This window comes from Electrona antarctica, assembly GCF_951216825.1.
Source record: "Electrona antarctica genome assembly, contig: scaffold_81, whole genome shotgun sequence".
Taxonomy (NCBI): Eukaryota; Metazoa; Chordata; class Actinopteri; order Myctophiformes; family Myctophidae; genus Electrona; species Electrona antarctica.
The window spans coordinates 385,001-397,500 of NW_027638136.1; the positions used below are offsets into that span (position 1 = coordinate 385,001).

A 12,500-nucleotide genomic window follows, 5' to 3' on the forward strand; every position below is an offset into this window, starting at 1 on the left:
GTTGTAATGAAATGCACTGTAGTGCTACTGTATGTCTACATATAATGTTATTGAAGTTACCTCGGACAGGAACAAGCTGCAGGTTGTAATGAAATGCACTGTAGTGCTACTGTATGTCTAATGAAATGCACTGTAGTGCTACTGTATGTCTACATATAATGTTATTGAAGTTACCTCGGACAGGAACAAGCTGCAGGTTGTAATGAAATGCACTGTAGTGCTACTGTATGTCTACATACAGGTTAATGCACTGTAGTGCTACTGTATGTCTACATAATGCACTGTAGTGCTACTGTATGTCTAATGAAATGCACTGTAGTGCTACTGTATGTCTAATGAAATGCACTGTAGTGCTACTGTATGTCTAATGAAATGCACTGTAGTGCTACTGTATGTCTACATAATGCACTGTAGTGCTACTGTATGTCTAATGAAATGCACTGTAGTGCTACTGTATGTCTAATGAAATGCACTGTAGTGCTACTGTATGTCTAATGAAATGCACTGTAGTGCTACTGTATGTCTAATGAAATGCACTGTAGTGCTACTGTATGTCTAATGAAATGCACTGTAGTGCTACTGTATGTCTAATGAAATGCACTGTAGTGCTACTGTATGTCTAATGAAATGCACTGTAGTGCTACTGTATGTCTAATGAAATGCACTGTAGTGCTACTGTATGTCTAATGAAATGCACTGTAGTGCTACTGTATGTCTAATGAAATGCACTGTAGTGCTACTGTATGTCTAATGAAATGCACTGTAGTGCTACTGTATGTCTAATGAAATGCACTGTAGTGCTACTGTATGTCTAATGAAATGCACTGTAGTGCTACTGTATGTCTAATGAAATGCACTGTAGTGCTACTGTATGTCTAATGAAATGCACTGTAGTGCTACTGTATGTCTACATACAGGTTAATGCACTGTAGTGCTACTGTATGTCTACATATAATGTTATTGGAGTTACCTCGGACAGGAACAAGCTGCAGGTTGTAATGAAATGCACTGTAGTGCTACTGTATGTCTACATATAATGTTATTTAAGTTACCTCGGACAGGTTGAAAAGGCCCTCAGCTCTGAACTCGGTAGAATCTGCACCTGGCTCGCTGATAACAAACTATCTCTACACCTGGGAAAAACTGAATCCATTCTCTTTGGTTCTAATATATAAATATATATATATCAATATGAAATTACCTACCTAGGTTCCATCCTGGAGGGAAATCTTTCCGGTGATAAAATGGCCACCAACGTAATCAAAAAGGTCAACCAATATATAGGGGAGAACGGGGTAAGATGAAGCACTTTTTGCTTAAGTTGTCCTGGAAGCAAGGCAAAATGAGATGGAAGTAAAATCTAATGATCTACCCATATTTCAGGATGTCTTCTATCAATTGAAATGATGAGTAAGCATCTATGACAAAGGGCCATGAAAATATGACCTTTTTAAAAAAAGTGGTCATGTGGCTCAATTTGCCCCAGGTAAGGGGTAAGTTGATCCAAGTCGAGGGGCAAGTCGAACCACATGATATTTTAATGTTAAAAGCTTAAACTTGAACAGATAATATATTCACTTATCAATAATAATATAATAACAGTTTTCCATTTAGCAAATAGTCTTATTTATTTGTTTATTTATTATTTAAACAATATTAAGACAATTAAATAAAGTTTGTTATTCAGAACCTTATATTTGCAATATTGTTAATACAATATTGCAAACTTCTCTTAAATGAGTATGTACATGCAAATTAAAGGTCATTCAGTATAATTTGAGTAGCAAAGACTTAATAAAAAGATATGAATAGTGATTCCCATTGACTCAATTTACCCCCGGACATTGGCTCATCTTACCCATAGCCACCATTTTAGAAAACAATGACTAGAATAAGCTACTTCAGACAATTTAATTGCTAAATGATTCACATGGTTCTATCCATTGGCAAATCATCAACGTGTATGATATTACATTTTAGACTTAGGTACATTTTGCTTTGTATAACAGTCATTTTACATGATCTGTCGAAATTTTACTTTGACTGACAAAAACAGTTTTTTGTTAAAAGAATGTTTTCTACTTTCCCCATGTGCTTCCCAACTTCACAGCCAGGTGTAAATTATGGATGCTTACTAGATTTAAGGTCACATGGCAACACAGGTTTCTAGTTTTCTAGATAAAGGGGGTGGTTCAACTTAAACGCTGGCTCATCTTACCCCGTTCTCCCCTACAGGATCTCCTCACTGGTCAACAGAAACACCTTGAAGACCTTAACAGGAGCCCTCGTAAAAGGTTTCTTTGACTATGCATGCACCTCCTGGTACCACAGCACCTCAAAGGCCCTTAAAACTAGGCTCCAGACTTCCCAAAACAAACTGGTCAGGCTCCTACTTGGCCTCACCCCCCGAACCCACCTCACCCCTGCCCACTTTGACAGGCTGGAATGGCTTAGGGTTGAGTCATTAAGACATGCAAATCCCTTGACTCCTTCAAAACCACCCTCAAAGGGCACCTACGGACGGCTGCAATTAGAAACTGGCCCCCGTCAAATCTGAATCCCCCCCACCCCTTTTTCCCCTCACTGTATATGTTTCTTTTCCCTTTTTACCTCCTCTATGATGATTTCCTGTTTTGACTATATAGTTGTGTATATTCGTACGTCTCAAATTGTTTTGATTAATTGAAAATGGTGGGCCCTATTGTAAACAAGTGTAATGCTTTATGGTGTCGTCCACTCACAGTTAACAGTTGTTGTATTGAGTTGTACTTGAAATGTACTGTAATTCTGCGAACTGTCTAATAAATCAATCAATCAAACATAATCGTGTACGCCTGTAAGGTCGCCAAGGCTAGGGGAGGGGCTACGGGCTGGGGTGGGTTTTTAAACTACGGTGGAAGATTGGGAGTGAGTCTATAGTTCTGACTGCAATGGGAAGTTTATTCCATTTAGATTGGGAGTGAGTCTGTAGTTTTGACTGTAATGAGAAGTTCATTCCATAGTTTAGATTGGGAGTGAGTCTGTAGTTCTGACTGCAATGATAAGTTTATTCCATAGTTTAGATTGGGGAGTGAGTCTGTAGTTCTGACTGTAATGAGAAGTTCATTCCATAGTTTAGATTGGGAGTGAGTCTGTACTTCTGACTGCAATGAGAAGTTCATTCCATAGTTTAGATTGGGAGTGAGTCTGTAGTTCTGACTGCAATGGGAAGTTCATTCCATAGTTTAGATTGGGGAGTGAGTCTGTAGTTCTGACTGTAATGAGAAGTTCATTCCATAGTTTAGATTGGGAGTGAGTCTGTACTTCTGACTGCAATGAGAAGTTCATTCCATAGTTTAGATTGGGAGTGAGTCTGTAGTTCTGACTGCAATGGGAAGTTCATTCCATAGTTTAGATTGGGAGTGAGTCTGTAGTTCTGACTGCAATGATAAGTTTATTCCATAGTTTAGATTGGGGAGTGAGTCTGTAGTTCTGACTGTAATGAGAAGTTCATTCCATAGTTTAGATTGGGAGTGAGTCTGTACTTCTGACTGCAATGAGAAGTTCATTCCATAGTTTAGATTGGGAGTGAGTCTGTAGTTCTGACTGCAATGGGAAGTTCATTCCATAGTTTAGATTGGGAGTGAGTCTGTAGTTCTGACTGAAATGGGAAGTTCATTCCATAGTTTAGATTGGGAGTGAGTCTGTAGTTCTGACTGTAATGGGAAGTTCATTCCATAGTTTAGATTGGGAGGGAGTCTGTAGTTCTGACTTTCCAATGGGAGAGTGAACGTGAACACAGCTTCTGAACCATTCCTTAACTCCATGGTCACTGAACTAAATACTGGACCAAATCATCACAAGGCACACAATATTTACAAGATATTCATAGTAAAATGGCTTCTTTTAGCGAGACAAATCAGGAGAAAATCTACTTTCTTAATGACATTTCTTTATCCCAGCAACAAACTCTCGCGAGATTTGAGATGAGTCCGGAAGCCTCTCTCTGTCCATCTGCAATTTCACGGACAACACATAGGGGGCTCTGACCCCATATTTAAGATGAGAATATGTGAATCTTATAATGTGAAATGAATGGACATATTTAAAACGATTAGAAATTATCCTTATGTGCCCAAATTAGAGCTGGCATACTTGGTCTGCATATTGAGACAGGCAGATATGTAGGCACGGTTGAGGAGGATAGATTATGTAGTCTGTGTGATCTAAAGGAAATTGAAAATGAAAAGTATTTAGTCTTTTATTGTCCATTCTACAACTCTATTAGGGAGAGACTTTTTAATGAGATTTGTATGGTTGGAGGACTTCGAGAAACTAAAACGACTATTTCAAAAGTACACTTTGTCAGTTGTTTTCAATGTACTTTGTTAAATGACTTGTCAGTGTTGTTGTCTTCTTCTTCTATCGGGTTTCATGGCGGTTGGCAAACCTAAATGGTGCATTACCGCCACCTACTAGACTGAGTGTGGAAACAGTGTTGTTGTCAGGGGGGGAGGGTGGAGGTCGGGGAGAAGCAAACCACGCCTACTATATTTAGGAGACCATTTGTAGGCTTTGTGTACCATTTCGCCTCTAGTGGCTCCAATGAAGTTGGCCCATCTTCATACATAAACCATCTTTGTCTGTACTTCTGACTGCAATGGGAAGTTCATTCCATAGTTTAGATTGGGAGTGAGTCTGCCGTTCTGACTGTAATGGGAAGTTCATTCCATTTAGATTGGGAGTGAGTCTGTAGTTCTGACTGTAATGAGAAGTTCATTCCATAATTTAGATTGGGAGTGAGTCTGTAGTTCTGACTGCAATGGGAAGTTCATTCCATTTAGATTGGGAGTGAGTCTGTAGTTCTGACTGTAATGAGAAGTTCATTCCATAGTTTAGATTGGGAGTGAGTCTGTAGTTCTGACTGCAATGGGAAGTTCATTCCATAGTTTAAATTGGGAGTGAGTCTGTAGTTCTGACTGCAATGGGAAGTTCATTCCATAGTTTAGATTGGGAGTGAGTCTGTAGTTCTGACTGTAATGGGAAGTTCATTCCATAGTTTAGATTGGGAGGGAGTCTGTAGTTCTGACTGCAATGGGAAGTTCATTCCATAGTTTAGATTGGGAGTGAGTCTGTAGTTCTGACTGTAATGGGAAGTTCATACCATAGTTTTGGAGCCAGAAGGGAGAAGAGTTTGGGACGTGTGGAACACTTTCCTGTGTGTGTGTGTGTGTGTGTGTGTGTGTGTGTGTGTGTGTGTGTGTGTGTGTGTGTGTGTGTGTGTGTGTGTGTGTGTGTGTGTGTGTGTGTGTGTGTGTTTTTGTGCGAGACCTCTCACCACAGGAAGTGATGCGTTGACCCCTCGTTGACCCCAGGAAGTGTCGAGGAGCCGCAACGCTCCTCCAATAGGAAACCTGGAAAACACCAACGACCAATCAGAACACAGAACCATAACACCAACAACCAATCAAAACACAGAATCATAACACCATGCAGCGACCAATCAAAACCGTGTTTAGTTTCCGTCGCTTTAACACATTGTCTGCTATTGACGTATATATACGGCCGCAGTCATAGTGTTAAAAAGAAAGTCGACCATCATTTTTCATCAGTTTTAGTCGAGGAAATTAACACAAACTTTCCCTTTCGGAGGGATTAAAATCCAAACCTTTTATGCCAACAGTTGTTTTCTCCACATAAACTACGCTAACTGCTATGCTAACTGCTATGCTAACGGTTGTTCTCTCCACATAAACTACGCTAACTGCTATGCTAACTGCTATGCTAACTGCTATGCTAACTGCTATGCTAACGGTTGTTCTCTCCACATAAACTACGCTAACTGCTATGCTAACTGCTATGCTAACTGCTATGCTAACGGTTGTTCTCTCCACATAAACTACGCTAACTGCTATGCTAACTGCTATGCTAACGGTTGTTCTCTCCACATAAACTATGCTAACTGCTATGCTAACTGCTATGCTAACTGCTATGCTAACGGTTGTTCTCTCCACATAAACTGCGTCCAGTCCAGTCCAGTCCAGACCAGACCAGTCCAGTCCAGACCAGACCAGTCCAGTCCAGTCACCAGTCCAGTCCAGTCCAGTCCAGTCACCAGTCCAGTCCAGTCCAGACCAGTCCAGTCCAGTCCAGTCCAGTCCAGAACCTTGTGACCCGGTAGGTTCTCATGTCATTCAACTGGTCTTCTCCAGCGTGTCTGTGCTGTGACGGTTATTGTTATTCTACTGTGTCAATTTAAGATTGGGTTAACGTAATCTACTTCAAACTACGAAACAACCCTGTTACGTCTGTTACTACAAAACAACCCTGTTACGTCTGCACAGTAGAATAACAGTAAGCATCACAGCACTGTGCAGACGTAACGGGGTTGTGTAATAACAGTAAGCGTCACAGCACTGTGCTGTGCAGACGTAACGGGGTTGTGTAATAACAGTAAGCATCACAGCACTGTGCTGTGCAGACGTAACGGGGTTGTGTAATAACAGTAAGCGTCACAGCACTGTGCTGTGCAGACGTAACGGGGTTGTGTAATAACAGTAAGCGTCACAGCACTGTGCTGTGCAGACGTAACGGGGTTGTGTAATAACAGTAAGCGTCACAGCACTGTGCTGTGCTACTACTGCTACTACTACTGCTACTACTACTGCTACTGCTACTGCTACTGCTACTGCTACTGCTACTGCTACTACTACTGCTACTACTACTGCTGCTGCTACTGCTACTGCTGCTGCTACTACTACTACTACTACTACTACTACTACTACTACTACTACTACTACTACTATTACTACTATAATAACCAGTAAGACTCCCTGAGGTCACGTGCACGCCTCCTCGCCCTGGTGACAGCAGACTGCTGGGCGAGCACTGGCGCTTTGGCATGGGGGAGGGGTCAGATCAACATATTGAATGAATTCTGTACCGGCCATATATGGAGCGTGTCTTGAGTGTACACTGTACAGGGTCAGATGAGGTCAGATAAGGTCAGATCAACATATGGAATGAATTCTGTATTGGCCATATATGGAGCGTGTCACGAGGCGTGACGGACGGACGGACAGACTGACTAGTTTTGCAGGTTTTCATAGTAAACTGTGACCTACAGTCCAGTCGCAAGTTATAACTAGGTTGAGAATACATTAGCATGAATTAATAAGAACAGGATGTATTCTGACGCCCGACATGAGTCTGTTTTTCTGTATTAATTGTCTCCACCAGGCCGAAGGCATGGGGAGAGAGTAGGTTTTGCACTCCGTCCGTCCGTGTGTCCGTCCGTCCGTCCGTCTGTGAACAGCTAATCTCCGGCACCATTAACCCGGTCGATGTCAAATTTTGAACCTCTGCCCCAGACTTTCCAGAACGGCCTGTTATAGCGCCACCAGGAGGCCGCTTTGTGCAAAACAAGTTTTTGGACAGTACACCTACAGATTTTGTCCAAACATCACGCAAATTGGTACACAGTCTCTCTAGAGCCATTCAACGAAACGGCTCTTTCAGATTTCTCACACTCCATCCTGATTGGCTAAGATTGGCTTCCAAAGTTCGCAGGAGTGCTCAGTTTCAAACAAAATGCTGCAAATCATGAACACATCGTGTGATTTCCGTGAAATTGTGCACGCACATTCCCACTAGGCCGAGGAAGAAATGCCACGTGAACATTTTCAACTCAGCCTCATGGTGGCGCTATAACTCGCCGGAAAGTGTTTTTACCTCTAACTGCACGGATCTGTGGATAACTTTGTATGCCAACTCCCTAGAGGCCAAGGAAAAACCTTTGCCTGGAATTTTTCACATCTGCTCTTTATAGCGCCACCAGGAGGCCGACATATGTAAAACACATTTTCTAAAGTATTACTCCTTCAGATTTCACGCAAATCGGTACACATGCTCTCCATAGTCATGTGATCAAGACGCGTTTGTTTGATTTCTCATAATCCACCTTCATTGCCTACGATTGGCTTCTAAACCTTTCAGGAGTAGCCCGCTTTGTACCCGTTTTGTACAAATTGCCACAACTACTCAACGCAGCGTCCGATTGTGGTGAAACTGTGCATGCATATTCCCACTAGGCTGAGGAAGAAATGCCACTTGACAGTTTTAAAATCAGCCTCATGGTGGCGCTACAACAGGCCAAGCCGTGTCTCACACACACACACACACACACACACACACACACACACACACACACACACACACACACACACACACACACACACACACACACACACACACACACACACACAAAACATGATTATTGATGATTATTGATGATTATATTACTCCTAAACATTTTGCCAAACATCACACACAGTACTCCTATCCTCCTGGTGGAGACCTGTGCCCAGAAGGGCACTTTTTCTAGTTTATTTAGTTGTTTTGTCTGAGTCTGAGTTAAGTTAAGAGTCCGGCGCGTTGAGTTAAAGGCCTTTTACATTTTTCAAACCTACCTTCAGTGGCTGAAACATGGATTATTTATTACACTTTTTATTTTTATAACTTCCTCTCTATTTTTGGAGTTCCCTGTGAGGCCCGCTGGACTTAGAGATGGAGTGTGTGTCTATGGACTTTACATTACTCTGATAGACCCCCACGTGTTGTCTATGGACTTTACATTACTCTAATAGACCCCCAGGTGTTGTCTATGGAGTTAACATGACTCTAATAGACCCCCAGGTGTTTTGTATGGAGTTAACATGACTCTAATAGACCCCCAGGTGTTGTGTATGGAGTTAACATTACTCTAATAGACCCCCAGGTGTTTTGTATGGAGTTTACATTACTCTAATAGACCCCCAGGTGTTGTGTATGGAGTTAACATGACTCTAATAGACCCCCAGGTGTTGTGTATGGAGTTAACATTACTCTAATAGACCCCCAGGTGTTGTGTATGTGTCTATGGAGTTAACATGACTCTAATAGACCCCCAGGTGTTGTGTATGTGTCTATGGAGTTAACATGACTCTAATAGACCCCCAGGTGTTTTGTATGGAGTTAACATGACTCTAATAGACCCCCAGGTGTTGTGTATGGAGTTAACATTACTCTAATAGACCCCCAGGTGTTGTGTATGGAGTTAACATTACTCTAATAGACCCCCAGGTGTTGTCTATGGAGTTAACATGACTCTAATAGACCCCCAGGTGTTGTGTATGGAGTTAACATGACTCTAATAGACCCCCAGGTGTTTTGTATGGAGTTAACATGACTCTAATAGACCCCCAGGTCCTACTACTGTGAACACACACACACAGCTTAACGTCATGTCTGTGTTGTTGAACACACACACACACACACAGCTTAACGTCATGGCTGTGTTGTTGAACACACACACACACAGCTTAACGTCATGGCTGTGTTGTTGAACACACACACATAGCTTAACGTCATGTCTGTGTTGTTGAACACACACACACACACAGCTTAACGTCATGTCTGTGTTGTTGAACACACACACACAGCTTAACGTCATGTCTGTGTTGTTGAACACACACACAGCTTGACGTCATGGCTGTGTTGTTGAACACACACACACAGCTTAACGTCATGGCTGTGTTGTTGAACACACGCACAGCTTAACGTCATGGCTGTGTTGTTGAACACACGCACAGCTTAACGTCATGGCTGTGTTGTTGAACACACACACAGCTTAACGTCATGGCTGTGTTGTTGAACACACTCACAGCTTAACGTCATGGCTGTGTTGTTGAACACACTCACAGCTTAATGTCATGGCTGTGTTGTTGAACACACACACACAGCTTAACGTCAGGAAAGTTACACGATTGCCATCACCCAGGCGATGCAATAATACTAATGACCGTAGTCTGACCGTGCAACATGAACACTCCTGTCGGACGGTCGTTAAAGTTGATTTCTACCTCTGTCATTTCCTCGTATTTCTAGTTTATTTAAATAATGTCATGCACATGTGTCCAGTGCATAGCCTACTGCAGGCCTACTAGATTTAGAAGACATGTGTCCAGTGCATAGCCTACTGCAGGCCTACTAGATTTAGAAGACATGTGTCCAGTGCATAGTCTACTGCAGGCCTTGTTGACTAGATTTAGAAGACATGTGTCCAGTGCATAGTCTACTGCAGGCCTTGTTGACTAGATTTAGAAGACATGTGTCCAGTGCATAGCCTACTGCAGGCCTGGTTGACTAGATTTAGAAGACATGTGTCCAGTGCATAGCCTACTGCAGGCCTTGTTGACTAGATTTAGAAGACATGTGTCCAGTGCATAGCCTACTGCAGGCCTTGTTGACTAGATTTAGAAGACATGTGTCCAGTGCATAGCCTACTGCCGGCCTACTAGATTTAGAAGACATGTGTCCAGTGCATAGTCTACTGCAGGCCTGGTTGACTAGATTTAGAAGACATGTGTCCAGTGCATAGCCTACTGCAGGCCTTGTTGACTAGATTTAGAAGACATGTGTCCAGTGCATAGTCTACTGCAGGCCTGGTTGACTAGATTTAGAAGACATGTGTCCAGTGCATAGCCTACTGCAGGCCTTGTTGACTAGATTTAGAAGACATGTGTCCAGTGCATAGCCTACTGCAGGCCTTGTTGACTAGATTTAGAAGACATGTGTCCAGTGCATAGCCTACTGCAGGCCTTGTTGACTAGATTTAGAAGACATGTGTCCAGTGCATAGTCTACTGCAGGCCTGGTTGACTAGATTTAGAAGACATGTGTCCAGTGCATAGCCTACTGCAGGCCTGGTTGACTAGATTTAGAAGACATGTGTCCAGTGCATAGCCTACTGCAGGCCTTGTTGACTAGATTTAGAAGACATGTGTCCAGTGCATAGTCTACTGCAGGCCTGGTTGACTAGATTTACAAGACATGTGTCCAGTGCATAGCCTACTGCAGGCCTTGTTGACTAGATTTAGAAAACATGTGTCCAGTGCATAGCCTACTGCAGGCCTTGTTGACTAGATTTAGAAGACATGTGTCCAGTGCATAGCCTACTGCAGGCCTTGTTGACTAGATTTAGAAGACATGTGTCCAGTGCATAGTCTACTGCAGGCCTGGTTGACTAGATTTAGAAGACATGTGTCCAGTGCAAAGCCTACTGCAGGCCTGGTTGACTAGATTTAGAAGACGAACCGCGATTTGTGGCAGTCGACTCAAATACCATAATTAGAGTCGAAAAGTTGTTTATTCGGCTGTGAAATATCATATTTTTATTACAATCATTAAATCACACACACACACACACACACACACACACACACACACACACACACACACACACACACACACACACACACACACACACACACACGCACACACGCACACAAACACACACGTGCCCTCCACCCCTCTCTCTCCTTCTGATAGAGAGACAGTGCCCTCCACCCCTCTCTCTCTCTTTCTGATAGAGAGACAGAGCCCTCCACCTCTCTCTCTGTCTTTCTGAAACGCTGTTGTTCAGTTGCCATGACGATAGTTATATTTGACAAAGTGACGCATCATGATTCCAACATTCACTCACTTTCTGTTTCTAGTCTGTTGCTTCATTCACTTCAAGAGATTCAACCCTTTTGGTCCATTATTTATTTATTCATCATCTGAGCCACGGACCACCATCTGATGACATTTAGCCTCTCAGACCCATCTGAGCCACGGACCACCATCTGATGACATTTAGCCTCTCAGACCCATCTGAGCCACGGACCACCATCTGATGACATTTAGCCTCTCAGACCCATCTGAGCCACGGACCACCGTTTGATGACATTTAGCCTCTCTGACCCATCTGAGCCACGGACCACCATCTGATGACATTTAGCCTCTCAGACCCATCTGAGCCACGGACCACCATCTGATGACATTTAGCCTCTCAGACCCATCTGAGCCACGGACCACCATCTGATGACATTTAGCCTCTCAGACCCATCTGAGCCACGGACCACCATCTGATGACATTTAGCCTCTCTGACCCATCTGAGCCACGGACCACCATCTGATGACATTTAGCCTCTCAGACCCATTTGAGCCACGGACCACCATCTGATGACATTTAGCCTCTCTGACCCATCTGAGCCACGGACCACCATCTGATGACATTTAGCCTCTCTGACCCATCTGAGCCACGGACCACCATCTGATGACATTTAGCCTCTCAGACCCATTTGAGCCACGGACCACCATCTGATGACATTTAGCCTCTCAGACCCAAAACTAAAGAATATTTTGCGGTCGTTGGATTTTGTCCATAATTCCATGCTGTATTGATGTTGGTACCATTAGGAGAGATAACGTTGATCAAAATAACAATTCTTCTACATTATCTTACACAGGGAGAACATGTGAGGGTATCTACCCTAGGGGACACATGGAGAACATGTGAGGGTACCTACCCTAGGGGACACAGGGAGAACATGTGAGGGTACCTACCCTAGGGGATACAGGGAGAACATGTGAGGGTACCTACCCTAGGGGACACGGGGAGAACATGTGAAGGTACCTACCCTAGGGGACACGGGGAGAACG

The 12,500-nt window shown here is 43.1% G+C and overlaps 1 protein-coding gene across 1 annotated transcript in view; it reads right to left on the reverse strand.

Moving 5' to 3' along the window:
- Positions 1-12,500, reverse strand: part of thrb (thyroid hormone receptor beta) — a gene marked incomplete at its 3' end in the record, with an annotated part of 83,838 nt that overhangs the window by 38,741 nt on the left and 32,597 nt on the right. The window contains exon 2 of the mRNA XM_079531270.1: positions 5,318-5,393. The remainder of the gene's footprint in view (positions 1-5,317; positions 5,394-12,500) is intronic.